Below are 27,499 nucleotides of genomic sequence, written 5' to 3' on the forward strand. Positions count from 1 at the left end.
ACAAACTAACTCAGTCCTTTCTGTCCTTACCTGTATATTCTTATTTCAGTGTACCCACCAAAAAAAAAAAAAAAAAAAAAGTTTTAAGAGATTATTTGATATGACTTCGATATCACTGTTTTTAGTTTTTAGATATTGGAATATTCTATAGGCAATGCATAGTATGTGAAAAATAAAAAATGTCTTTAGACTTCAGCTTTACAAGCCAAACCGAAGAACAAACAAACAAAAAACCTTCAAATTTAGGCTCTTAACATTGTACATTTCATAGAAGATTTCACTATTTAGCAGACATGCATCCATCTATCCATGTAGATAAGATATTCAAATCAGAGAATGGTAGCACACTGTGCATTTTCTAGGCAAAAATATATATATATATATGCTGTCTGATTATAACATTATACTTCAGTGATTAGCAAACTAACTCCCAAATAAAGCCAAATGCTCCTCCTTTCTTATGTGCAATAGTGAAATGATTCAGGAATGCTCGTGTTCTTTCTTCAGTTAAATAACCCTTGCAAGGGTGCAGGGAATGCCTTGCAGGGAAGTACAGTGTAGAATGTGACTCTGGAGAGCAGAAACTAGCATAATAGAATTATTCTTATAATAGATTTTGGCTCTAAAACAAATGGACAGGAGATATAGAAAGTACATTTTAAGTGGTGTTTGTCTTTGTAAATCCTGTATTTGTATGTTCACTGAGTATGCTCTTCAAAGAATCATATGAACAGTAGGTTAAAGTCATGTAGGTGTCATAAGATTAAATGGGATTAAGAAGTCTTTCATTTGTGGTTAATGATTGAATTATTAATTGTGCTTACTTGCATCTATAGGGATTATTTGAAGAACAGAATGTAGATAGTGTTGTCCTAAGGAGTATAGAATATCTATTTTTAATTCATTGCTGAATTAGCCACACTCAAAGTCTGAGGACAAGGCTGCTGGCCATCAGCCAACAGCAATTGCCACAAGTCAAAGAAGCTGCAATAAGTAGGTCAAACTTAAGTACAGAATGCTAAAGCTCAATTATCTAAATCAAAAAACAAAACAAAATTAAAAAGAATATTGCAGATGATCAAATACGTGGTTGAGAGTATTTGATAGGGAGCACATGGAAACCATCTGTTCTTCTATAAGCTAAACCATAGTAATAAATATAGGCAACCATGCCTGCATCAGCAGCCTGCATTTCAGTTAGTACATCATGCTTTTCTCTGACTGACTTTATAAAGAATATTTCAGATTATTTGTGTGGAATAGATGTATATATGTATATAAGAAATGTCTGAAAAGATGTGAAGGGTTTACATTGTGCAGATAAATACTGTGTATTTATGAATACTGGCTTTGTTTTGTTTTAATTTTTAATCTCAGTCTACAAAAATTTGGCGGGTGCAGGTAGGAGGAGGAGGCTTCTCTGTGCTCTGTCGTCTGTTCAATTTAAATGCAGTTTCTAATGGAGAATTTTGAACAACAATATTTTTCATGTACTGTGTGGGGAAGGTGGAGTTTCGTTGCTGTTTAAAAAGAAAAGGTATGTATGGAGGTTTTTTTTTTTTTTGAGGGGGGTGAAGCTAGAAATGTTTGAAAATAGAGCAGAAATTTTATGATTCCATTCTGATAATAGGGCTCTTTCACGTTGATTACGACCACGTTTAATTATTTTCCATCTCTGCACCAGGTTTGCATTTTTCCATAGTTTATTACATTAGAGGTTCTTGCTAGTTGATCCTTTCCCCCTGAGATAATTGAGCAAGGGCAGGCGCGCAGGGGGCTTGCCCTGCAGTTTTGCACCCCCTGCCAGTCTCTCCTCAGGAGTTTCAATCCATTTGCTGCACACGGGCAGAGCCGTTCTGCTGTTTCCTGGGAAGTTCTCTTCCAAATAGTTGGGATTTACGTTCCAGTCACATAGTGACTGCACTAAACAAATGTGCACATATCAAGCATATGAAACTGCACAGGAGAACTGTTGTAGAGTTGTGGGGGTTTTTTGTTGTTTTGTTTTTAAAAAGTGCAAATTTCTAGTATTAGCTGAGATCAAGTCTAACCTGCTTGGAGCTGGTACTGCACAGCCTAAAAGAAGATACATACCTTGCCTCCGATTTTTTTTTTGGTCTGTACAAAAACTTTCTAAATTAATTTGCAGTGATAAAAGGGGGGATAGAGGTTCTACTGATCTTTCCACTTGATTGCCATTGCAGAACATACAGATTACGGATGCCCTCTCCATTCAAGTATGGATTTACTTGTTAAATTCTTGCTTTCTTTTGTCTCCTTTTTTTACATCTAGGAGTCTCAGCATTTGCTTAGTCATTCTAGGCACCAGGTGATTATCGTTAGAGCTCTGATCAGCTGCCTGCTAGCCCAGAACCATGGATAAATGTGTCACATACACAGTCTGTGCAGCAGGTTTGGGGGCATCTCAGATGTGGATCTAGACAGACGTTTACTGCCAGTGTTTGTGCCGAAACTCATATTCAGGACTTTCTGGATGGAAAGATGACTACGTACTCTTCTGTGTCCTATGATACAGTTATAGCCACACAGTCTTCAGTTCAGATTGGAAATTACACATACACACAGAATCTGTTTTGATAAAGACATTTGGAAGCACCAAAAGTTCCACATGAACTTAAGAAAGAAAGGCAAATGACTGACATCAGTATCCTAAGCAGTCCAATTTCTTCATACTTCCCCAACAAACATGTAGTTATATTGTTTCTCTTTTGCTTCTTTATCTTCGTTTTTCTTCTAGTACCTTTGTGAGAGAGCCCTAAATTCAGAACATTGTCTACTATTAAGGCATGTTAAAGTTCACTGAACTTATGGAGTGGAGAGAAAGGGATTGCTGCTCCTGTTTTTCCCAGTAGAAAAGCAGCATGCTTACGCAAATCCAAATTTCCCTGGAGACATCCGATTTTATGTGCAAGGAAATAAATTTCTGAATATGCTGTGACTTACTTACAGCTGATAAAAAAGCTAGAATGATACAATGTTCCTAACATCTTCTAGTTTTTAACTGTTAAAGGTTAAAATTTTAACCAGTGCTGCTTCACTCCTTTAGAGTCTGTAGGCAAGAATCTAGAGGTAAGTTTAAATCAAATAGTATATTTGTAATGTAAGTCAAAAGTCAAGAAGTTTATTTGCAGCCTTTTTGGAGAGCTTTGTGTAAAAGGCACATTTCTCTTTCCATTGGAGGTCTCTCACTTCTTTCTAATTTTAAAACTGTGAAGTTGTTGAAAGTGTAGGAGAGAGTTTATCTGCAAATATTTTGAAATACAAGTTCATTAAACAGGAATAACTCTAAAGGGGCTTAAGACGAAGACCATCATGTATTTGACAGAGACAGAAATTTCTTTTAAAAGATTCTTTAGAAAGTCCTACAGAGTATCCTTTCAAAAGGAAAAGACATGTCAAGTCAGATGTTTCAGATGGTTTTGCTGGTGTGGGTATTGAGTGGTGGTCTCTCAACAACAGTGTTTTATTTCAGTATAATCCAGATACTTTTGTTCGGTTACAAAGTTATGAATATATTAATTTACTACTACACATGGGCAAAATAAAGCACATAATTTTGACTCCTTAGAATTATGTAGAGGTGCCAGTACAGTGCACAATTCTTTCTGTAGCCACAGTTAGCTAATTACAGTGCGCCACAGTATTTGTGCTGTCACTAAATGGTTTCACAGTGTGTAGCTACATCAGTTCTGTTCTTAAATTTGGCAACTTCAATTATTGTTGATAAAAGCTAACTTGTTCAGGAACTCTGAACTATGGGAACTGTGCTATTAAAGTCGCTAGGGATCCCATTTTAGTTCAAAACCAAGTTCTCTGGTATCCAAAACCTGAGTTTTCAACAAATAACTGAATAGAAAATGTCAATTATTAAGCAGAGTTCAAATCTGAGAATGTAGAGTGCCCTTCTGGCTTATCTAGGAGCTGTTTCATTTCACAATAGAAACGCTGTAAGATTCCATGAAGGAGGTTCAACAGCTTCAAGATAAATTGTCTTATTTGATGTGTGAGCAGAGATACGAATTTTGCTTTTTGTGCAGTGTATAAATGTAATGTTCTTGAAAATAGTGTCCCATTAAAATATAGTAGATAAGACTGTATAGTTGTATATTACTGGCAGGCTTTTAAAAATAAACTCTGTTTGTAATAGATGGGGAAAAATATTTGTTTGATGGATTGAATCACATCTAAGGGTCTAATCTTGGAAATATGGCTCAGTCCAAAATCTTCTAGAATTTATTATTGTTGCTGCATGTTATATTAATAGCAAGGAGACAACAATTTGTGCATAGCAATTTCAGAAGACACTGTGGAGAGATCAGCAGAAGATATTTTATCAGAACATTTACAGTGTAAATGGTTTAAACAGACAAGTGAAAGAATAAAGCACGTAGGAGCTTTAGGAGCATAGGAGAAATGTTACATTTTTTTTCTAAAACCGCTTTGTTTTACCAGGCAGAAGTGGCAGTTGCAATTTGAGGAAAAACAGCACAATTTGTGAGAAACAAGAGAACAGAATGAAGCAGGTAAAGGAGGACAGAAGCACAGTTTTTTAAAAAAATAAAAAATAAGAAGGCAGGGAGGGAGGTGTCATGAATGCAAAAGAAGGAAAATCGAGGGCTAATAGCCAGTCATCAGAGCATGCCAGTTAAAGTCTAGACAAAATGTGTGTTAGTGCTCTGCCGGCTTCAGCCTGGCTCAGTGTAGTGTTTTTTCTGGTCTTTCTGCACAACTGAAAGTTTAGGGAGAAACGTGCAAGGGAGGAACAATGAAATTAATATATAAAGCTTGCTTTCTCTCTTTTGTCCCCTGTATTGACTGTTTCTGCAAATGGTGGCAGTTTTCAGTTCATGAAAATGGTTGCATGAAGGAGCCATTTTGATTGGATTGGTAAACTCTGTATATTCACTTCTGTAGAGAAAGGGATTTTGGCATTAGGTGGCATTCCAAGGATGTATGTTCTCCTGGATGTAGTCCTGTCTTTTCCTTTGGAAATTCAGGTTAAGGCCTAAATTCTGCTTTCCATGTTGAAAATGTCAAAGTGTCAAAAGAAGAAGATTTGTTGTCTTACCACCATGTTTTTTGGCGCTCCCCGCAATATGCTGTTATGTAAGAAAATGTGAAGGCCTTGTGCATCCTCACTGTTGCCTTCCTTTATCTTTGTTTGGTCTGACTATTGAGCAGTTAGCTTTTGGCTTCCAATCTTTTCCCAAAACTCTTGCAGAAAATAAAGATTTTTTTGCAGATTGGGATCCTTCATCACTGAGGAGAAGGGAATCCATAGCTATTGTTATGGTCCCTAGCAGGAAGACAGAATCATACAAGGGAGGGAGCTGCAAAGCCGGCTGATATTTTTTGAGAGACGGCTTCTTTATTAAGAAGTAGCAGCACAGATTGTGGATGTGTTCAGGTGCAGTGTAGGAAATGAAAATAACAAAAGGAACTTTCCCTTCCTCTTTGGATGTACTTGATTGGTGATTACGTGTCTTGCTAAGCATCTTATGAAAAGTAGGAATGCTCTGTGTTTCAGGCATTTCACTAGCTTAATCTCCTGATAAGCTTTCTAACATCTGTTCTGAACTTGACATGCATTTGCTTCTTTTCTTTGCTATCCTTGAGGCAAAATTTTCTTCTCCAGTCCTCACTGCAGCTCTCTTATCTATACTGCAGACTTTTTTTCAAGTGTATTTTACATTCATTTAGCTTACTTCATTGATAGGAATTTCTATATGCCAACCAAGCACAGAATATATTTAAGACTTCTTCACTTTCTTGCTTCTAATCATCGAGAAGATAGAATGAAGGGGCTTTTTCTTGATAAATGCATTTGTTTAATTTTTACGTTCACAACACTTTCAATGGCTTGTATGTTTGTTTGAGAGAAACAAATGACCAAATATTGAAAAGATTTAAGTGTTTCTTGTGCAGGTTACAGTGAGATGTTAGATTTCTAAAGTGCTCTAAAGGATTGTCCCATTTCATGCTTATTTAAAGAACTTGATCTGCTACATATTTTTAAAAGATTGATTGCAGGAAGCAAAATCCCTGACACCAGGAGAATTTTTGTCTTGTTTCCTTTTCAAAAGTAAAGAGGCATCCTTTAGGGACAGTGAGAAAGCAGAGAAGGGAATCTGGAAAGACTGGTTATTTTTGAGTATTTGTAGCCTGAAATTGTTTTGTTTTTAAAGCAAGCAAGTGTACATTGAAGTACAGTAGGCAGCTTCCCTACAAGAGTCATCGATAGAAACCACGAGGCAGTCATGCCCACGTTAGCTTCTGTTGTTGTGGGCTGAATTAGTTTGTGGGTTTTTTCGTTTTCTTGCAAATGCAACTCTTCACATCCATTCACTTCCAAGGTTTTAAGGTCACTTTCAAGCAGGATGTTACTCTCCTGTGTTGTATTACTGTCCCGTTTTGTCTTTGCAAATGGTTGTGTATACATAGTAGAGCAGTGTAGAATTGGATGATACTGCATAAAAACACAGCGTGAATGTTTCTGTGTACAGCTCCTTTGCTTTTAAGTGTCAATTGATTAGCTGATTAAATCACATATATTTAAATCCACCCCTTCTTCCAGCTTCTAGGCAGGGATGTATTGAGTTGGGCACTGCATCCAAGCCATTGCATTTTACTGTCACTGCCGAATCTCCTAGGAATTACAGTTCATTCTTTTTTGAAATGTTCTTATGTTCCACAGTGTCTTGTGGCAGTGGATTTCACAATTTAATTATGTATTGCATTAAAAATTACTTGAAATAATACTTCTTCTGCGTTCTTTTTCATGTGCTGCCTAACAATTGCATTGGAGGCTTCTCAGTGCTTGTGCTGCGAGAAACTGAGCGGTCATTTCCTCGATACCATTCATGACTTTTACACAGTTCTGGAGTCTTCTAAGTAGCTCTTCCATGTTAACATGCTCCTAGTACTGTGAATGATCCCCCTGTCTGTGCATAGTCTGTTCATGAAGATGAGCATGTGCTTTCCTAGAATGATTTACATGGTTCAGTATGTTTGGAACATTCTTTGCCTCAGTGAGGATGATGTATTCCCTGCTTTTCCTAGGTTCATATAGACAGATTATGTCTAGAATTCTCTGTCTGTGGTGAATTGTTGCAAAAACTTACTATCTGTATGGTTTAATCTACTGTGCCAACACCTTTATGATCAGCAGTATTCATTTTGCAGTTCAATTTGTGAGTCACATGCAAAACGATTGCAAAAACAAAAGCCATAGAGGAGCAATTATTTGATGGGTTTAGGGGATATGCTTCTACTGTTGTGCTATTTAAAATGGGCAAAATCTGAACAAAACCAGTGAAGGTCTTCATTCTGAGAAGCTCATAAGCCTGTGCTTACTTTTTGTCAAGTGCCTCAAATCGTTCACGCACACCAATATGAGCAAAACTTAAGCATTTTGCTTAGATTTTTTCCAGGTTTATCCTCTGCCACTTATCTCCCTTGATCTTTATTCAGAATTTTTAGCACTTCTTTGTTCAACACAGAGATATTACTAGGAAGCGTAAGATATCTAGAGTTCTTAGTTTAACTTTCGTGCTTTTTCAGAAGAGAAGATGTAGTTGTGTTGCAGACAAACTGTATTGCTTGTATATGATTGTAGTTGCATGCAATACTAAGTATTCAATTTGATATAAATACTTTTTTTCCCTTTAAATTCCTATGATATCTCTTTGATGCTGGTTTATAGCCTGTTTCCTGGCTGGATAACTACAGTGTTGTTGCTAGAAATCAGCACAGCATTGCAGCCTATTTAAAATAACAATCAGGACATTGAATTTTATATATTAATGGAATGTTGACAGCCATGTCCCAATCGTATCAAAACAAGTTCAACAGTATAAATTGTACATAAGTAAACTGAGCAAATGAATTAATGATTAATGTGTGAAGTTCTAGTTAATTATTTTAAACATTCATTTGTTATCTGTTGCGCTAAAAAAAACCCTGATCACTGCATCAAGCTAATTTGCATATCACTAGACAGAACGCAAAGCTACCTGTGTTAATGTTACTGTGTAATTTTATCTCTCATTGATAGTGTCAAAGTTGTAGGAAGTAGTTACCTTTAACCATTCTTCACCCCATTCTCCTGGAATAGTTCAGTGGTGATTATCATTGTTTGACCGGACATCAATTTTACTTTGGATCTTCCATTGGAAGATCATGTATCACTTTAAACTTGAGAATATATAAAGACCAATGGAAAAAAAAGGTATGTGTTTCAGACTATTTGTTAATAGTTGTGTCTTGGGTTTTCTCTTTGCTTACTGCATTTCTTCTTGTTTTGTCACTTGGCTGTAAATAACATACTTTTCTAGCCACTTAGAAAGGTAATGTTCTACTCACTTGTCTTGTACAATAGACTTATCATTGAGCAGAACATTCCTGGCAGCCTATTGAAGAGCTTTAAATTGAAACATCCTTTTAGTGTGGAGTAGTAATCAAAGTGCTTGTGTGTTATATGGGAAAGGAGAAGTAAGCGTTTTTCAAGTTTATGGCACAGAGCTTTTCCCATTGTTGTTAGAGTTGCATCATTAAAGAAGCTTCCTTCAGTTGCCATATATATTCCAAAGCTTTCCTTAAAAAAGGCTTTGCTCTTGGAGCATTCTTTGGATTGGTCTGTGTGATCTTCATCATCCAGAAAGTACATTATATTTGAAACACTTACTACTACTTGGAGGAGCAATTATTGCTAAATTTATTCTTCACCCTCATTGCACAGCCTAGAACACACTTACTCAATCTGTGGTATTGAAATGTGCACTGCACAAGTAGATCTTTAAAAAAACAACAAAAAACAAACAAGAAAAAAAACACAGTTTGCTACAGGTGTGGTGCTTGCAAAGTTTGATCAGCAAAGTCAAACAGTTCGAGCTGTGAGAGATTTCAGATCACTTAGTGAGAACAGATTCTTTTGCTTGTTAATCTTTGATGAGTGCCTGCTATATGTGTGGGAAGTGTGGAAGTGTTAGCATGCTTTGAAACAAAAAACTCTGGGAATATTTCACATGTGCAAAAATTCCTTTCTCCCACTGCAAGTGTCAGAAATGGCTGAGCTGATCAGCATGAAAGCATCACAAAATGAAAAATAAAAGCCCCACCAGAGTTAGAAACCTGGTGTAGAAAATGTCAGCACAAATGGTAAATTTTAAGCTAGAGAAATCAAGAGTGTTAAAGTAGGAACTCTAAAAGAGTTTTAATACTCAGCACTACCAGTGGTTGACTGAATTTCAATACCAAACAGTCATTGTTTTCTGTAATTAAGTTGTACTGAGAATAAAACTTTCTACTCTAAGTTCACTCCCCTCAATTCCCTCCAGCTTTCAGATGCCGGCAATTGCCCAAGTGAAGTGGTACTACTCGGTCTGTCTCCTTTGTCATAAGCTGGTTTGTATTCCTAGAGTTTAGAAGACAGCTAAGAGGTGTATGATCTGGAAAGGAAACCTTTTTACTGGTTGCCTTTTTTTTTTTTTTTTTTTTTTTTTATTTTTTTTTTTATGTTGCCTGTTTCAGGAAGCAATTTACTTCATAACTTTTTGTTTTTAATTAACTGTAGAGATATACAGAATGATGTTGAAACAAACACAAATTCACTAATTTGTCAGATATATTTATAGTGTATTTTAACATGTTTAATAAAGAGTACCAAAGTGGTGTCACTCTAGAGATCCCAGAGATGTCAGGGTTGATGAGAACGGTTACCTGACTATTCCAATTTGATCAAACCACCACTGCTCGCTTCACATTAGGCTTTTCCAGGCTTGATCACTCAAATTTCCATTATTTTCTCAAGACTTTCTTAATAGTATGTTTTTTAATATATTTACTTGTTTCTTTGCTGCAAAGAAATCTAGTGGAAAATGAATCTCTCAGGAGTTCAACTGTTTGGCCAGGTTAGGTTAGGTTATTTACCCTATCAGAGAGAGAAATCAACTTTGGTGGTTAGTGGCCACCTCATTAGATGCAGGACGTCCTTAGCGTGGTGGTTGGCAATGTTCTGTGCCACAGACAACGGCCTGGAAGAGTTTTCAGTCTAGCATGTTGGAATCTCCATCTACATCTTACCTGCTTAGTCTCCCCATCCTCTATAGTCTGCCTGATGTGAAGAGAAAAGAGAAGAGCCTAGACTGGAAGAAACAAAAGACACTTTTTCTAGAGAAGCGCAGTATACGGTGTGCTCCTTCCTTCTACAGAGAGGAATACATCTCCCGTTGGCCTAGGTGTTGTTGGGCAGGCACAAATATAAGTGAGAAGGCTACAGAAAGCTTTATGGAGGCTTCTCTCACCTAAAGAAATGTGAGAGAACAAGCAGCATGACAAGTAAGAATGTTTGCGCACCAGTTTAGTAAACCTTTGACAGTGGCTTTATTTTATTTCGTGTATACCACTGTGCAGGCTCACCTTAAGAAGCAGCTGCTTCTGAATGCAGTGCCCGTAGAAATCTTTGTTAATTGCAAAAGCACTGAACTATTTCTTCTTGGACTGGCTCTGCTGACCTGAAAACTGTGTTTTTCAGATCCATTTGTGTTCTCCAGTGGTGAGTAACTATATTTCAGTCTTGTATAAATTCTATAGTGGGATTAGATACTAATTCCCCAAAAGACAGTCTCTGTGTTATTGTATTATATTTTATTTATAATATAATACAAGTTCAAAAATGATCATAGACTTAACTTGTTCTCCAATATTTAAAGTCATGGTTCACAGTATGTATTCACTACACTATATGCATGCAGCTTTCCTAATGCATTTTATATAATATTGCAGATTAAAGCAAATATATATCAACCTGATAGTCTTTGAAACATTATAATTCTGTATTTACTCATCTGCTTGCAGTTAGCTACTGCAGGCTGTGGCAACTAATGCCAGATGGTATATGTATACAGCAACCTACATTATAACTCTCATTCTTCATAGTATTTGAATATTTTAGTCAAAAGGGAAAAGTGATAAGGAGGATGTGTAGATATTATTTGTGATACTTCATATATACACACTATGAAGTGGGTTTGTCTATTCAAAAAAAGTCTGCAGCAGAAATAAAGGGATGAATTCTTTGTAAATAAGAAGTCCTGGAAATCCATCTGCATTCCATTTCTCACCTGAATAAAGAGCAGCATGTTCTCATTCTGTACAAATCTTGCAATGGGAAGTAGTTGTTGACTCTAAGTTTGGTAGTCTGGCCTTATGAAAAAACCTGTGGAAACAGCCGCTCCTACCACTCCCAAAGTGGAAAGACTGGAGGGAGGCACGAGTGCTAGAGCTGATTTTGTGTGTTCTCCGCAGGAGGGGGATGAGCTCTTCACCTGGGGCCAGGACACCCACGGGCAGCTTGGAGTGGGAGAAGTCAGCAGCACTGCAGAGCTGCAGCTCGTGGAGGGGCTATGGGGCATCGCTGTGGCTCGGCGCGCTGCTGGAGGAGCTCACAGCCTCGTGCTGTCAGTCCCTGGAGCTGCCTGCTCCTGGGGGAAGAACGATTTTGGACACCTGGGACACGCAGAAGGTGAGGAAAGGCAGCAGGGTGAGACCAAAGTAGGAAGGTGTTTTCCCAGCCGGAGAGCTTACTGCAGAAACCAGTCCAGCATCATCCTCCCATTGCTGTCAAGCAAGGCCCTGCAGCCACATTTCTAGCTGAATAAAGAGCTGGTTAAAGGTTGGGGGGAAAGTTTGTGAGTAGAGAATGTATTCCTTTCTGCCATTAGAGCGAGGATCAGTCTTCAGTGCGAACAACAGTAAATGCTGTATTAAGGTTAGCAGAGAGGGAGAGGGCTACAAAGCTGATTTTACAGGAGAAGGTGAGATGTGGAAGAGAGAGTTATTTTGCCTTCCTATATTTTTTATTTCTTCCATATGCCTGCCCTTTCCTGATGCAAGCTTATCTGCTGCTTACTGGGTATGGAGAGTTTTATGTGCAGTTAATTCTGCAGACTAGCAGCTAGGATATTTTTGCAGCGTGCATCTATTTCCCAGAAGTGCTTGTATATGAAGATCTGGGAATAAGCCATTAAGATTTGTGAGAGCCTTGTTCTTTCCTACAGGGTGTTGTAAATAACTTGCAATAATTTGGACTTAAGCAAAAAGGAATTAAGAAGTTGACTGCTGCTAATGAATACTAATGATTGCTGGAACCGTGATCAATGTGAAGCACATATTATTGGTGAAGGTGCCCTTCTTAAACTTCATTAATCACTAAGATACCTAGGAGAAGTGAGGAAGCAACAAATAATACCTTGTTATTTGACATCAGCTAAAGGAAGAGCTGGTTTGTATTAGGTGTTAAATTCTACATTCCAGTCTCATGCTGATGCAAAGCAGGATTTCTGTAAGAGTTTATAGTCGTATAAGTAAAAGATGCTTAGTGCCCTATTGGTGCTTCAGCAAGTGAGTATGTCTGAATAAATGAGTAATCCTGCTCAAGTCAAGCGGGCAACATGTGAGCTTATAGTTAGCCAAGTATTTAAATACATTGCTCTGAGGGTCTCCGTGTGAGCATAGCCAGGATATGACAGGAGCGTGCTATCAACAGGACTGTACTGTGTAACTGTTAGTACTTGCTGTTTATGAAATGCTGCATCGTACAAAGATCCTTCTATAGCCAACGTATAAAAAAAACTCCCCTGAGTTTAATTGCTTGTCAAATGTATCTGCCAATTTTAGCTGTTCTAGCAGTATTTGCACACTAGAAAAGGTTGCCCAGAGAGGTTGTGGGCTCTCCAGCATTGGGGTACTCGAAGCCCAGCTGGGCACGTCCTGGTCAGTGCGCTGTTGCTGTCCCTGTCTGAGCAGGAGGTTTGGACCGTATGATCTCCAGAGGCCCCTTCCAACCCCGACTGCTCTCTGGTGGCAGTGGAACTACCTCATGTATTCTACAAAGCGCTTCCATAGACAGCCCGTGTCACTGCCTTCCCCTCCGAGATCTCTCAAGTGATTGGTTATGAATGATCATTCGGTGCTGCTGTTTTTCTTTTCAGTACCAGAATATTTTAAATGGAGTCTCTTAGATCCAAATAATTGGATATGTGCTTTTAAAGAGGACATTAAAGCTGTTACAAATGGCATAAGGAAGGTTTTTATTTCAGACCCAAATAAGGGCTTTTCGCAGCTGATAACTTGTCCATATCTTCTAAACTATGTCAGTTTGTCTGAAGAATTATACTACCTCTGGCTGCTAGCCTTGGAGCATGTTATGCAGTGTTTCTGTGAACATTCAAAGAAAGTGATCTTGTTAATAATGGAAAGAGCAAGAGACTTTTTGCTATGTTTCTCTATGTTTACCTTCTCGCTGGGCATGTATTGCATTTTGGGGAACAAGAATGGGGTTAATAGATTTTTTTTTTCAAAAACAATTTACTGATAGTTTGAGGCCATCATCCAGGTGTGTATATATAACGAACAGTATAAAGAGTCCAGGTATTGGCGTTCGTGATTGATTTTGTGCTACAGGGGATAGCAGTAAATGTACAGACATTATTTTCTTTTCTGTTTGCTGACATTTCCCTACAAATAGTGTAATAGTAATAAAGCTGCTACAAAAATGTTTCAAGATTTCTATCTGGGAAGTACAAACTTCGTACCAAATGCCATACTTGGGTTGCTTTCAAAAGGAGGGGACTGTTTTTTTGTGCCACTGCGAAGTCCCCAGGAACTTCAAATGGAGCTTAGTATGTTCAGCATGGCTGAAATAGTGATCTTCCCTTCCTCTCTGTATCACAGATCATAAAGGGCTGATTTTGGTTTGTTTGTTTTCTAAAGCAGCATAAACAAGGCTTTCCCCCCAAGGTTTCCAGGGAACATTTATCAAACATCATTGTCCATAGTTGTCTTTCAGATTGCAGACATTTTACATTTTATTTTCTCTGCATAAGGTATTTCTTTCTTAGCTTAGTTCATTTTTGAAATGATTAAGCAGAGATTGTGCCAGAAAATTTTTAGTTTCTTTTGGCACTGCTCTTCTTACTAGAAGGTTATATAGCCTGACATAATAATCTGAGTGTAGAAGATAGGAAACAGTTTGACTGTGGTTCACAATATATTGCTATGGCCAAAGACACAGCCGATCATGGTAATAAATGTTCACCTGTTTCAATAATAAATGGTTAGTTTGTATAATAATTCTATAATTCATTTTTACCATTTATGTTGCATAATGATTATAATTAAATATTAATAATAAGGTTGTGTTTATATTGTATTATAGACTTAATTATGAATTATTTCAGATGAAGTTGAAAGTAGTAGCCTTTCCCCATTCCTTACCAAAAGAAATTTGACAAGATCTGTGTTCAGAATATACTAGAGAAGCACAAAATGTAATAATCCCATGCACATTTATGGGGGCTGAATAGTTTATTTGCATTTATAAATGTATAAAGTAAAAATTTTAACTTCAACATGTTTAACAATGCTTAAGAGGGATCTGATGAGTCACGCTAGTGACAACAAGAAGATTCTGGTAGCTATATAAATGCTACAAAAGGGCCCAGGTATTTCATTTTGATTTTTTTTGGCAATTTTATGAATACTCCATCCTGATGAAGGACTGAAGGATTTAAGCTAGATATCTATTCTAATTTGCTCATGTTTTTAATATGCTTTTCCCATTTTTATACAGAATCAAGAAAAAATAATTTCCTTCAACAAATAATCCACATTCCTTTATTCAGTTTGATCTGGAATTACGATTTTTTCTTCTTCCCCAGCAAGCAGTGCAGCCAAATTCTTTTCTGAAGATTGCTTTGCTTTGGGAAAAGTTGCTTCATAGAAATACAGAATCCTTTCAGTTTCACTTTTGAGAGTGCAACTCTTTTTCCATCTATTTCTTAGTGTATTTTTCCCTGCCAAATAGGCCTGTCTGTTGTTAAACCTAATTTAAGATACTGCCAAAAGTGACATAATACAGTGTCACAAGTTATTTAGGAAATTTTAACGAGAAAGTGATTATTTCAAAACAAAAGTTGTTCTTAAATAACAAATCATTTTTTTTCCTCCTTGTGTATCATGATGTTCATTTCACTAGTTACCACATGACTGAGTTCAACCGCGTAACCTTTCTGTTCACCGTGTACTAACAGGCATGTTTTACATTGCAGCATCCGAAATGCCGGGTAGCGTTTCATAATCTGTTCTCCTCCCTTCTCATTGCCGTTGTTCCTTATCAATCTGTTGCAGTTGCAGAAAGCAATTCTCAGCATGGGAAGCTATTTTTAGTGAGCTTTGTGAAAGGTCAGATACCTTAGGCTTTTTTTAGATGTTTTTATTAACAATATTTCTTATTTTCATTTCATTTGAAATTATGCCTGAACTTTATTTTTGGAAAATCTCTGGTGGGGAGGGGGAGAAGAAAGAAAACTGCACTTGATCTTCCTTGATAAAGTGTTTCCTCACAGAAAAACAGGCAACAAAACCATTGTTCTTTTTGTATCTTTTCATCTGATTTTGTTTTTAAGAATCCACACATCATAAGTCTAGCCAGCATTATTCATAAATGCTAAATTGATTAGTTGAGTTTGAAACTAGAATGTCCACAGGGTGCTGAGATGAATAAGAGATTTGGTACCATCATTAACAGAAATATCAAAATACTCGCTTTCAGTAATTTATGCAATGCAAGAGTGAAGACTGAAATCATCCCTCTCTGAGGTGTTTATGATGGCTTTGAGGGGCAGGAAGCGTTGTCTCCACATGGATATTTACATCCCAGAAAGCCTGTTTGTGAAAGGACAGTAACTTTTTACTTTTTACTTTTTTTACAGGCATGTTCTCTCTTTTCCTTGGCACTACCTTCCAAAGGAGAAGGTCATATATCTCTTTCATACCGCGAGGCAGGAGGGTCGTTTTTCTCTGCCGCATCATAGGCTGTTGTGCAGTGCAGATAGGAAGCTGGTCAGACACTTGTTGCTGCCTCTGGAGAGCAGCCGTTCGTCTTCTCGCTGCACAGCCCCTTGTGCCAACTCTGGTGCCTCGTGCCTTCCTGACCACTTTCTGAGCTGATCTAATGGATCCAGCAGGAGATGAACCCAATCCCCATCGCCTCAAAGAAGGAGTTCATGTGGTTTGGCACATTTCTTTTTTTCAGCCATGCATCAGCAGGCTCCAGTTTGTCCCAGTGAATATTGTGACTAGGAGTAGGGGGGGAAATTCAGGCATTAGGAGAGAAAATAGAGAGCAGCACTTGACCTGCACAGAGCATATACACTGCTAATGTATTTGGGTGTCCCATATAACTGGGCTAGAGGAAGGATATGAGATACTGACTGAAAGATGCTGGCTAGAAGGAGAGAGTGAACCTGTTCCACTGTGTTAGAGGTGAAGATGTGCTGCAGAGGAGGAGACCAAAAAGGGCAGGTTTACTCTAGCTTGGCCATCCTCTGGCCTCGCCAGTTCATTGATAAATTTAGAGCCGTATTTTCCCAGTCCTGGCTTTGTTTTGAAGGAAAGTGGCATCTGGTGCCATGTTTTGTGTTGAGTCACACTTTGTCAAAAGTTTCTCTTGGGGAACGTAGCGGGAGAACAGCTAATAGGAAGATTCTGCAGGGAATCTGCCTGAGATAACACCAACCTGCTCAGCTCTGATAAGACTGAAATGCTTCTGTTTCTCTTGAAACATATTTATACCACTTGCAGTATTCCTGGTGAAAATGGATATGTTTTCAGGGAATAAATGAGAATTTTGAGCATTGCTTATGTGGATTCCAGTCAATAATTTCTGCTGAAATCTGACTTCTGGTGCCTAACTCTGAATCTGCATCGTCTTTTGTCTCCTCAGATGAAATTTGGACTGTTTTATTAAGTCTATCAGTATCGTCAAGGTGAGCTAAATGCTCTTAGGAGCATGAATAGACTCAAAACAGTCATACACATCTGTGCTTCATAAAAGGTTCTGAGACCCTTTCCGAACAGGAGACTCCAGAGATCCACTTCATACTGCAAGCGTTTTTTGCCACTCTTATGTAGGTTAAACTCTGGTAATCTTGCTTGTCTAGACACTTTATATTTTGCTTTTCCATTGCCTTCTTTTTTTTTTAATTAAAAGATCTCTTAAGAAAACACATTGCCACAATATTATGTTCCATTGCTTTTGTCAAAATTATATGTAAGTGCTTCTTTAATAACTGTCCTGGGATTTAGGAGATTCTGGAAACAGGTCACCTGTTTCCCATATTAAACAGATTGCCCTACAGCCTGTAATGCACTAAAAATCAGTAGCATAATGGAAGTAAATCTCACAAACAGTGCAATTTACATCAATTGTTAGTGTTAATTTATGATCATACTTTATTAAATCCATTTAGTTTTATAAAAGGACTGTAAATTAATTCTGTGATTTGGGAACTCACTGAAGTTATTACTTCACAGCACCTTATTAAAGCATTTGAACACTTCTTGCCTGTACAAATACATTGAGATGCTCTGAAAGTCTCTGTGGTTTTTAACTGTGTGCTACTGCGACAGTATAATGATTTTCCTTGGTATAAAAGCAAATTCAGGTGATGATAATACATTTTCTATTTAATTATATGCTATATTTGATTGTGTAGATTTACAGAGCCCCTTTTTGTGTATTATTCATAGTGCTTAAGGGCCTCATTTTTGACAGTCTCATGCCATTTGTGTGTTGTGTGCCATCCAGCTTGCCACTTCTGTTAAAAGAAACTGCAGGCTCTACAGACCTCTTGTTACACAGTGCAAAATCCTTGTTTAATTCTGTCAGAATGCAGGGTTAACAATAAATAAATAAAAGGACAGACAGACACCAAGATTAGCATTGCTTTTCCTGTAAAATACTCTCTTCAAATCCATTCTGGAGGAAAGAAATACTCTATGAAATTATTAAATAGAACTTCGGAAAAAAAATCCGTGTGATCCTTGAAAAGGCATCAGTTTTATTCATTTGTATGTTGAAATGCCATCACTGGTGTAAAACACAAGCTGCTAACAGAGTGAGAGCAAATACCTTGCATGGTAGAGATGGGAAAAGGTAAATTTAACACCCAACAGGTGTTAGGAGCCATAAATAATGAATGACTCAGCAGTGATTTAATCTGTTGTCAATCAAAGTATTGAGGAATTCCTACTGAGGAAGCATCTTGCTGAGAATGCTATGTTTAATGGAAATGCCTGTTCATTAGAGAGGCAAAGTGTAGTTTTACTAGAATAACACAGAGCATGTTGCATTTTCTAGCAGTGTGTAACCCCTCAAATATCAAAAAAAGAGTTTTATTGTTGATAATCATATTTTCTTGCTATTCAACAATACTGTACAAACAAAACAATGGCAAATGGACAAAACACTTTCACATTCAGTAGTTTCACAGCATATATTTAGAGAGTGTAGGTTGCCCTTACACTCTAAATAATTCAGAGGATTCTCAGAGTGATATTTTAAAATTATATTGAAAATAAAATCATTAAAATATAGGTCAAAAGAGCACTAAAATATTTAAGACTTCTCTGACTTTTGTATTGTGCTTTCTATATATGTAAAATGAGTGAAAAACAAAAGTTTGGGAATCACGTGTGTGTTATTCCTGTGCAGCAGGAGTGCTGAGGGGCTGCCGTAATTGAAGTCTTGATCCTTCAGTCAGCCGTGCATGTGCTTAACCCAGAGCTCAGGAGCAGTCCCAGGCTATTGACAAACATCCTCTTCTGCATCTAGTTTTGCCTATAGAAGCAATTACTGTCTGTAAGTGATGCTCTGCTTCCTGCTGCTTTCCCCTGTAGGATCTTCTTCCCTACCAGCAAAATTGCTCTTTTGGAAGCTTTCTGACCCATTTCAGTCAGGAAGAACTGGATGCAGAAAGATGCTGGCTGAAGTGATCTGGCTTATTCTGAGTGCAAGCAAGCGAGATGCCTTTCACACACGCAGCTTTGAGGGGAGCCGATAGGAATAGTTGCAAGAAACTTGGAAGCAGCTTTTTGTCTTGCACGGCTGGAAGAAAACTTTGAAAGTTCAGTAGGTTGATGCCTGTGCTAAAGGACATTTATAGGTTTGTTTAGGGTAAGGATAAAATATATGCAGACACATAGTTTGGCTGCAGTTGACTGCCGTGAGCTGAGCTACAATAATCAACATACAGAAAGTAGGAACCTTGCCTCAGAAACCTCTAAAGCAAATCTAAGTCTTCTGTTTTGTTAGGAGAATCACTTTTTTATTGACCTTAATTGTCCAGCACCCTGTAAGGAAGCAAAATCAGAAGAGAACAAGGTAATATGTATATTTTTTAGTTCTATTAACATTGTATTTAAAAATTTAACATTCAGAAGGTGCTTAGAACTGATATGATGTATGTATATAATACAGTATAAAGATGTAAAGCAGGGTTTTGTCACTGATTTCTTAGTATTTCAGAGAATAGGGCAAATTTATATATGTTTTGGAGGCTTTCAAAAATAGCATTACATTTTTGGATCATAAGTCATACATTTTCACCAGAGAAAATCTTTTTTTTATGTGATGTAAATCAGTAGATATCCTGCTGGTTTCATTGGGATAAGCAATTCTATAAAGCATAGACAATTTTTTTTTTTTTTTTTTTTTTTTTACTTTCCATCTGCCATTCAGTCAAATTCATGTTACATTTATTTGGTATTTATACAGATTGTTGGTGGGTTCTTTGTCATGGCTTCAGATGGTAACTGTTCAGTTTAAGATCCCTTTCCTGAAATTAGCAGTGAGAGCTCATGTTGTTTTCACTGATTATGTTTCATTGTATTTGGTTTGTAAAGAATATTGCCCTCTTTCAAGACAGGCACCAAAAATAGGTCTTAAAATCAGCTGAATCCCGGGAAAAGAGCATCTTTTTTTCTGATAGTGACGGTATCGTGGGTATTGTTGGGCTTATTCCTCTTTCCTCTGCAAGCCAAGCCCTAGCGAGTTCACAGCGGGTCGGAGCTTGGGCGCAGCAGAGAATCCTCTTCGCGGAGCCGCCGGTGGCAAATGCAGAGCAGGCGGGTACGTCTGGTGGGATGCAGCCAAAGAGGCTGAAAAGAGTGGATGTTCAGAGTTGTAGTGCCCCATTTGATTGATTGTAGGACTTCGCTCAAGCTGATCATGTTGCCCTTATCATCTAGGGGAATGGATCTTCCGTAGTAGCACATTGCAAGTGTGATAGAATCTCACAGTAAGGTGGTTTGAGAACCAGCATATGGTATTTAATATCCTAATGTATGCAACAGATTTGGAGTCCCAGCGGTAGGAGTATGTAATTTTTTAATTGATTTTTCTTTTCTTTTGTGATTGTAAAGGAGCTTGGCCCACTTCTGTTGCCTGCCGGAAACTGAAAAATACTGGAAGTGGTGAACAACAGTAGGACGCTCTGAGTCAGAAAACAGAGCGGCTGTATAGCTGCAATCACTATTTATGTCTGTGTGGGAAGTGTATGCAACCCTAGTACTGACTGCATTGTGGTCAATAACTTGCACTTATTGTAGTTCAAATTATACACATGCAGGCTGTCAAGGGTGAGACATTTATCTAACGCCTTCTGACAGATTCAGTGCAGTTCGGAGCTGGCAGACGTGCTGTTTGGACCAAATGTTCCAACACCAACGCTATAGGCAAAGAGCCAGTAACTGTTTGTCATGCAAATAAAAATAACTGATACCACAGCAGTGGTGTCTTGCTGAGGAAAAGCCTGCTTTTTGGTAGAAACACAGTTCACTTACTGGCTTTTAAAGCACAGAGAATGAAGTAGTATGTACTGTTTTGAATGACGTGTGCAGTAAGTGGCAAAGAACAACTGGCACTGTTGTCATAACCTCTGTAATATTAAAAATACCTGCTGTGTAGTCTTGAAATCTTTGTAGCTGTGTTTCTTTGCACATTTCACCAGTGTGTGGCAGAGTTTGGACCTTTCTCAGTACAAGTTTGCAGACTCTGCTGCAGTTTGAATCTTCCTGGTCCAGTAAGAGAGAATCACAGTGATCACAGCCGAGGAGAAGGCTGACCTTGAAAGGGAAGAACAAGTCATGGTTCCTTTCCCACTTCACTCCATCTACCACACACGTGGTATAAACAGACAATTTTAGATGTTTAAATGTGAGAAGGAATCGGTCTTTCTTTCCTCAGAAGCAAGACACTCACACATACAATAAAAAAAAACACAGTTTATGGCTCACAGCGTGCTAGTGTTACTGCTAAATTTTAGCTCTTTTGGTTCTGAGTAATGGTGTATCTACTGTCTTAGGTTCCTCAGGGTTCTTATCCAATCTTGATTTTTTTTCATGATCATAAAATGCAAATGCTTTGGTATCTAGGAAAGCTGTTTGATAATGCAAGCTCTGCCTATGCTATCTCACATCAGTTTCTTAGCCTTCTGTTTTGCTGTAAACAAGGATAAATGCTCATGCTCCCTTAAAGCTCATGTCAGTCACACCATATAAACATCTCTCTCTTTCTGCTACAGTGGCAGGAAAGAAAAAGAAAAAAGAAAAAAAAGATTACAGCTTTGGTGATTTCCTTCATCCCTTTGCTTCTTTTTAGATAGTGGAATCGTAATACATAAACATAACCAGGACTTTCTTATCCACCTGCAAAATCGGTGTGCAAAATATAATTAACTTGGAAAATGTAACCTATGTAGTCAGTGCTCCATCTCTTTGTTTTCCATGCTAAAGCTATTATTTCACTTTTTCTCTTTAGCTTTATTCTGCAGTTTTCAATCTACATCCAATGTTTTTCTGCAGTGTACTGCTGAAAAATGAAAAAGCTGGCCCATCATAAGTAAAATTGCTAGAAGCATGTAGGAAGTGTGTGTGTAAATTGCTATTTGGCATCCTTTGTAAAAGTTGTAATCTCACTCTCTCAGATGTTCATAAAGACAGATGTATAGAGCATCTGTACCAGGAATTATTCCCTGCCAGAATCGTGACCACTCCAGGCAGAGCTGAAAAATCCACTCTGCTAATTGAAGAGGAAGTTACCAGGAACAGCTTTGGCAACAGCGGGTTCATGGGCTGTGGTCACTGACAGGAAGTGCTCTGAAAGGTTCCTTATTGTGCATGTGCTGTCAACAATGTCACCAAGGGTTTGTTTCACGTAATCCAAGCTAGGTGACATTCAGCAACGTTAGCCCTTGTTCTATAGGTAAGTATGGCATGGGAATCTAGTTCAATCTTCAATACTGTTACTGACCAAATGGATGGGTAAGTCTAATTTCAGGACAGCACCATAATGTGAAGACCTTTTCCTTCTTTTGTTCTCCCCAAGTACATACTTTATTACTGCACAGAGTGAATTTGTTTTGCTCATAAAATATGTAGATATTTCTTTAAAAAAATCTTGTCATGTTTTGAGTTGTAGAGGATATAAACATACAAACAATATTTAACCCAATGAGTAAAATCCATTTATGATTTGTTACTCCTCTATTTCCAAAAGGATGAGTGGATCTATTCTAAATACTCCCACTAAATTTACTAAATGACAAGAAGTTTGATAAAAATTTCCTCAAGCTGTTAAACTTAGCAGTGCTTTGGTAAAGAATATTAAATTTTACTCTTCACTTCATCTTATGTTTATAATAGAAGGTTTAAAGTGGTACTTTTGTTCAGAAAGGGAGATCTTGCATAGCTGTATTGAAAGCTATATTTGTAGTTATGGTCATTCCAAATAAAGCAAGGTACCATTGTTGATGTTACTAACACATAGGTTCTGAGTTGGGTCATGGAACACTAAAAACAGTAGCTAGTGTTAGTTTACTAGTAGCTAGTTAACACTAAAAAAAGGAAATACACGAATGCACATGTATTCTTAATTTTCACCAAACTATCAGGTCTCATACTGAAAGAAGGTTGCTAATTTTGTAAACTGAAGACAAGAATATCTGAATTTCAGAAAAATAAATTGGAAATAGAGATATAAATCTTCTGGAAAAATCCATATAATAGAGAAAATTCATTATGTATTCTCTGAAAACTTCATATTCTCTATTAAAATATTCCAAAATTAGTATTTATAAGTGCATTAAGCATTACTTATCATATATAAAAGCATATGTAAAAATGTCACCATTTTATCTACAATTTTTTTCTTCCATTGTTATTCATTCTAACATTTGTGTATTTGCTAAACTGAATAATCTAAATCACACGGTAAAATTGGAGCTTAACAAAAGTGCTCTATCCTCAGCTCTCTTGCCTAATATCTTCCCTTTAAATGAGGATTAGTGTGTCACAGTTGCCACTAAGGTAGACCTTTCTCTAGCAGCGCAGCAGTGCAGATCAGCTAATGCAGGTAATTGTTGGGTTTTGTTTCCTGAGGTTTGTCGTGGGTTCATCAGTGCAGTAATTACCTGTCTTTTGCTAGTGCAATGTAAAGCAACACAATTAACAATTGTCAGAGTTATTTCTTTAGGGAAGAAGTTTGTTAGGGGAAGTTACTTTGTTTACAGTTTTATTATATGGGATGTGCTTATGGATGTACAAATATATACATTACGCAGTTAGGCTAATTTGGACTACTTTACCAGTAGGTACAGTTCTCCTTTGCGAGGGAACTTGCAAGAAGCACATGTGTATTCACAAATAGACGCTTAGTGCTTGTGATTGTATCAATTTCTTGTTTCTTGAAGAACCCAATGAAAAGTCCTGCGGTGCATGATGGTCCTTAGCTTGTTAGAAGGTTTATTCTGCAATCTTGAGCTACCCCAGGAAATCTCCATCTCCTGGGTAAAATATTTTCATTGTTTCACCGCTGATTGCTAATGTGCTGACTGAGAGCAGAAACGTTAGAATATAACAATAAATAAGTCATTTATTAGTTCAGGTAGGGTTCTTGTCTTCAAACAGCTCATGCTTTTAAGACATTTCTTCTCAAGCTGTATTTATCCAGTAAGTCCTTTCATGGTTTTTATTTTGAGGGTAAAGAGTACACAATAAAATATCAGATTATAGGAATCAAGAGGGCATTTTTGACTCATATTTGGGCTCTATGATTGTTGTCTGGTAACAAGATAGTAACTCCGCACTTTTGCGTGATTAACATAACTGTGATACACTCTTGAAACTCTGGGAATGTCTTTTGTCCCTTGGAAACAAAGTGGATTCTAAAGAGCTGATATTTTATCATCTACTCCTCACCTCTGCTGATTAGTTTGAAAAGAGGTCAGAGAGTGGAAATATTTTTAACAAATATGATTGTAGTGCTTTGAGGGTCTGGGGAAAGTGAACTCTCTGTATCACCAATGTTCCTGCACACTGAAATGTTAGCTAGAAAATGGCGATTGCTTTCCAAGTTAAACCATTCTTACTTGTGCTATTCTGTGCTAAGAAGGAGCTTGCACAGGGAGCATTGCCTAAACATATTGCAAAGTGAGATAAAGTCATGTAACATGTCTTTCAAATTGAATGTGCTTCATTTGAGGTCTAAGAAAATCAGCAAAATCTACTTCCTACAAAATCAGGAGGTGGTTACGTAAAGATGATTTCCCCATTGCAAAAAATATGTAAATATAGCAGAAAGTGTGTTGTTTTAGCAAATACAGACTTTTAAATATTAATATTAAACAAGTATGTTATACTCTTTTATATAAATATAGTATGCTGTATACACGTGTGCACGCAAAGCCACGTGCACACAAAATTCACAACAGTTGTGAATGCTTTCTTTGCTCTGCATAGGTGGTGTGCAGAGTGCCGTTAGGAGGTAGAGAGTCCGTGAAATGAGGAACTTGCCACCTTTCCCCTCTCCACCCCTAAATGGCTGCATTTTTCATTACCCTTAGTTTTTATTATTCTTCATAGAACAATAGAACTCAGATACTAGCAGACTTTAAAGATACAATATCAGATGCTGGTTAAAACCACCAACCTACCTTGAAGAAGAGAAATTAGTGCATCTGCGATGTTGCAAGATTTTGCAATGACAAATATTTTGTCTTTAAAGAACGAATGGCAGAAGTGTTTGCCTTGCCTTTGTATTTGCTGTTGCCTACAGATCAATTCTACTTGGATTAATTTTGACCCTAAAACCTCTATTGACACACATCACTGTATAAAAAATGCAAAATATGCCAAAACAGCTCTTTAGAGAGTTGTACTTGAGATGAGTGGTATCATCTGAATTTAATGTTATTTATACAGGAATAAAAAGTTGAAAAGTAAAGTATGAACATATAAAACTCTCTCCTGAATGCAAATAATAAACATAAAAACTGTCATAATGGAATAACTGTCAGTAGAATTCTAATCCCACAGTTTTTATGTATTTTTTGTTCATAGGATCCAGTTCTGATCCACTTTTTTCAGGAAGAATTTCTTTTAAGGCTTAAAGGCATCAAAAAAAACTGAAAAAAGCTTAACTGACTACTCCAAGTCTTTCCTCTAAAACACTGAAAAAAACTCCTAACAATTGCAGATATGCACCTTCTGGTGGACATGTACACCTTAAGTGTATATTGGAAATTATTATTTTTAGTAAGAAGGGAGAAGAATGTTGTCTTTAAGTCCATAAGCAAGTGAAAATGCTGTATTTTATAGCCACTTCCTTTTACAATATTTTTGAGGTCCTAGCATAAGCTTTGATTCATAAATTTTAATTGACTCTCTGGCTGAGCACAGATTCTAGTTTTTGATATATTTTTATCTCTGTCCTGAATACCAGTAAGTACATGTGGTAATTATAAAATATTTGCTGCAGCCGATATTCTGTACACTTAGGCAGTAATTTAAAAACCAGTGCTTTCTAGTTCAATCTCAGTAAAGTTCAGTCCATCCAGAATAAAAGGAAGAACATATTATTAGCATGGTAATAACTAGAGGCAGGTATATTCACTTCCAGTAATTGAAAGAGGTATTCTTAAACATTTCTAAGACGGAACCAATGTTAAATGTCAGATTTGTTTTTAGGTATTGTGCTAGCTTTAGAATCCTGTTACCTTAGAGAAATTTTCATTGTGTTTAGTTTATTACGGATGTGTAGCATCCTAATGAATTCTTTCTGTAAATTTTAATCCTGTAAACTACTGTGTTTGGGCAAATAACAGTTTGGGAAAAGGCATGAAAAAGCACCACTTATTCTTTTCGTGTGTACGGTAGGGTTCCTCAACCTCTTGGTCTGCCTAGCAAATCACTTGCCTGACATTGTGCGGTGGATTTTTTTTTTTTTTAATATTGATGACCGCAGTTACCGTTCAGCTCAGATGCATTAAAATTATTTAGTGGAGTCTATTAAAGTTAAATCTGAAGAACCGGTTCTCCAATTTCAATGGTGATGAAATCCTGTTTTATATTAGGTGTACCTGTACTAATTGCAATTCTGCTTGCAGTAAGTGGGATGGAATACAGTTATTTACTTGATGGGAACAAAACATAAGTTAAGAAAGAAGACAGTGATATTTGTTCATTTTCAATTTTTTTCTTTCATGTTCCATCTCTGCCTCCTGCGTGTATTAACTTCCTCACACTTTGTCAATCTTATTTCTGTAGATCAAATGATAGTGGGGCTGTGATAATACTGAAACTAGAGGATTTTGCCATTTGGTACAGTGGTACTTGCATGTAAAGAGTGAATAACACATAATAAAGAACATAATCTGTTTGCTAGGTGTTGTTGACTCCTTGGTCAGGTTATGAAGGGAAACAACATTTTCTGCAGTTTCCTATTCAGCAAAACAAATCAGCCCTCAAAAAGAAAAAGCTTAATCTTTCTCATTCAATCATGTTTGATGTGTTTTATGGCAATTAAACAAGGAAGATCTGCATAGTGCATAAGTATATAAAATTGCACATGTTCTCATTTGAACACCAAAGAGACAAGGTATGTTTGATGATCAGAGCACTTGAATACTAATATGCAACAAAATGTTTTTATTTTTGTTAGAATTATGCTCAGCTTTTCAGAATTAGATATTGTATTGTATTCTAGAAATAGGATACAAGAAACAAAACTGGGCAATAGTCTCAGTGTACTTCAGAAACTTGTATTTTGTCCTAGTTGATAGTTCTTTATATTGGATTTAGTATAATTCAATTATCTGTGAATTTTATGCTGCCTGCCGGAGACTGCACTCTACTTAATGATAGCCAGTACAGGGCAGCCAGCGTGGATTGCTTTATCATAAATCTTTAAACAATATGTGGGATTTAAGGTGATTTGTGGACTTTCATTGCATCCCGCATGCTAGCATATGTTGATACAGGGCGACTGAATAAAAGGCAGCGAATTTTGTATTTACTGTCCTCGGAGAACGCTGCTTTATCTCAGTGCTGTTTGCAACGGAATCTAATTGCTAAGTCATGGGTAAATACTAATCCTCGCCAAGAAGCGGCATTGAACGTTATCTGCAAGAATGTGCTCAAAGTGCTGTAAACTAATGGCGTGTAATAAGTTCAAAGATGAACTATGGCTTAAGAGGAAGAAGTGTATTAAAGTTCCTTCCTCTGGAGAGACACAGAGGTCAACCTTGCATGATAGCAGTAGTTCTGTAGCATTAATGCCATCTTCTGTGTTATTAGACAAAAT

General features: G+C 37.2%; 1 long non-coding RNA gene across 1 annotated transcript in view; it reads left to right on the forward strand.

Annotated features, from left to right (window-relative positions):
• LOC148593462 (uncharacterized) overlaps window positions 1–27,499 on the forward strand; it is a 624,849-nt gene that overhangs the window by 395,853 nt on the left and 201,497 nt on the right. Inside the window, exon 2 of the long non-coding RNA XR_015913713.1 lies at window positions 13,819–14,142. This is a non-coding gene — a long non-coding RNA (uncharacterized LOC148593462). The remainder of the gene's footprint in view (window positions 1–13,818; window positions 14,143–27,499) is intronic.

The sequence above is a fragment of the Tinamus guttatus genome, unplaced genomic scaffold (genome assembly GCF_059628265.1).
Source record: "Tinamus guttatus ecotype Peru unplaced genomic scaffold, ASM5962826v1 Tinamus_guttatus_pri_ptg000389l, whole genome shotgun sequence".
NCBI classification, from domain to species: domain Eukaryota; kingdom Metazoa; phylum Chordata; class Aves; order Tinamiformes; family Tinamidae; genus Tinamus; species Tinamus guttatus.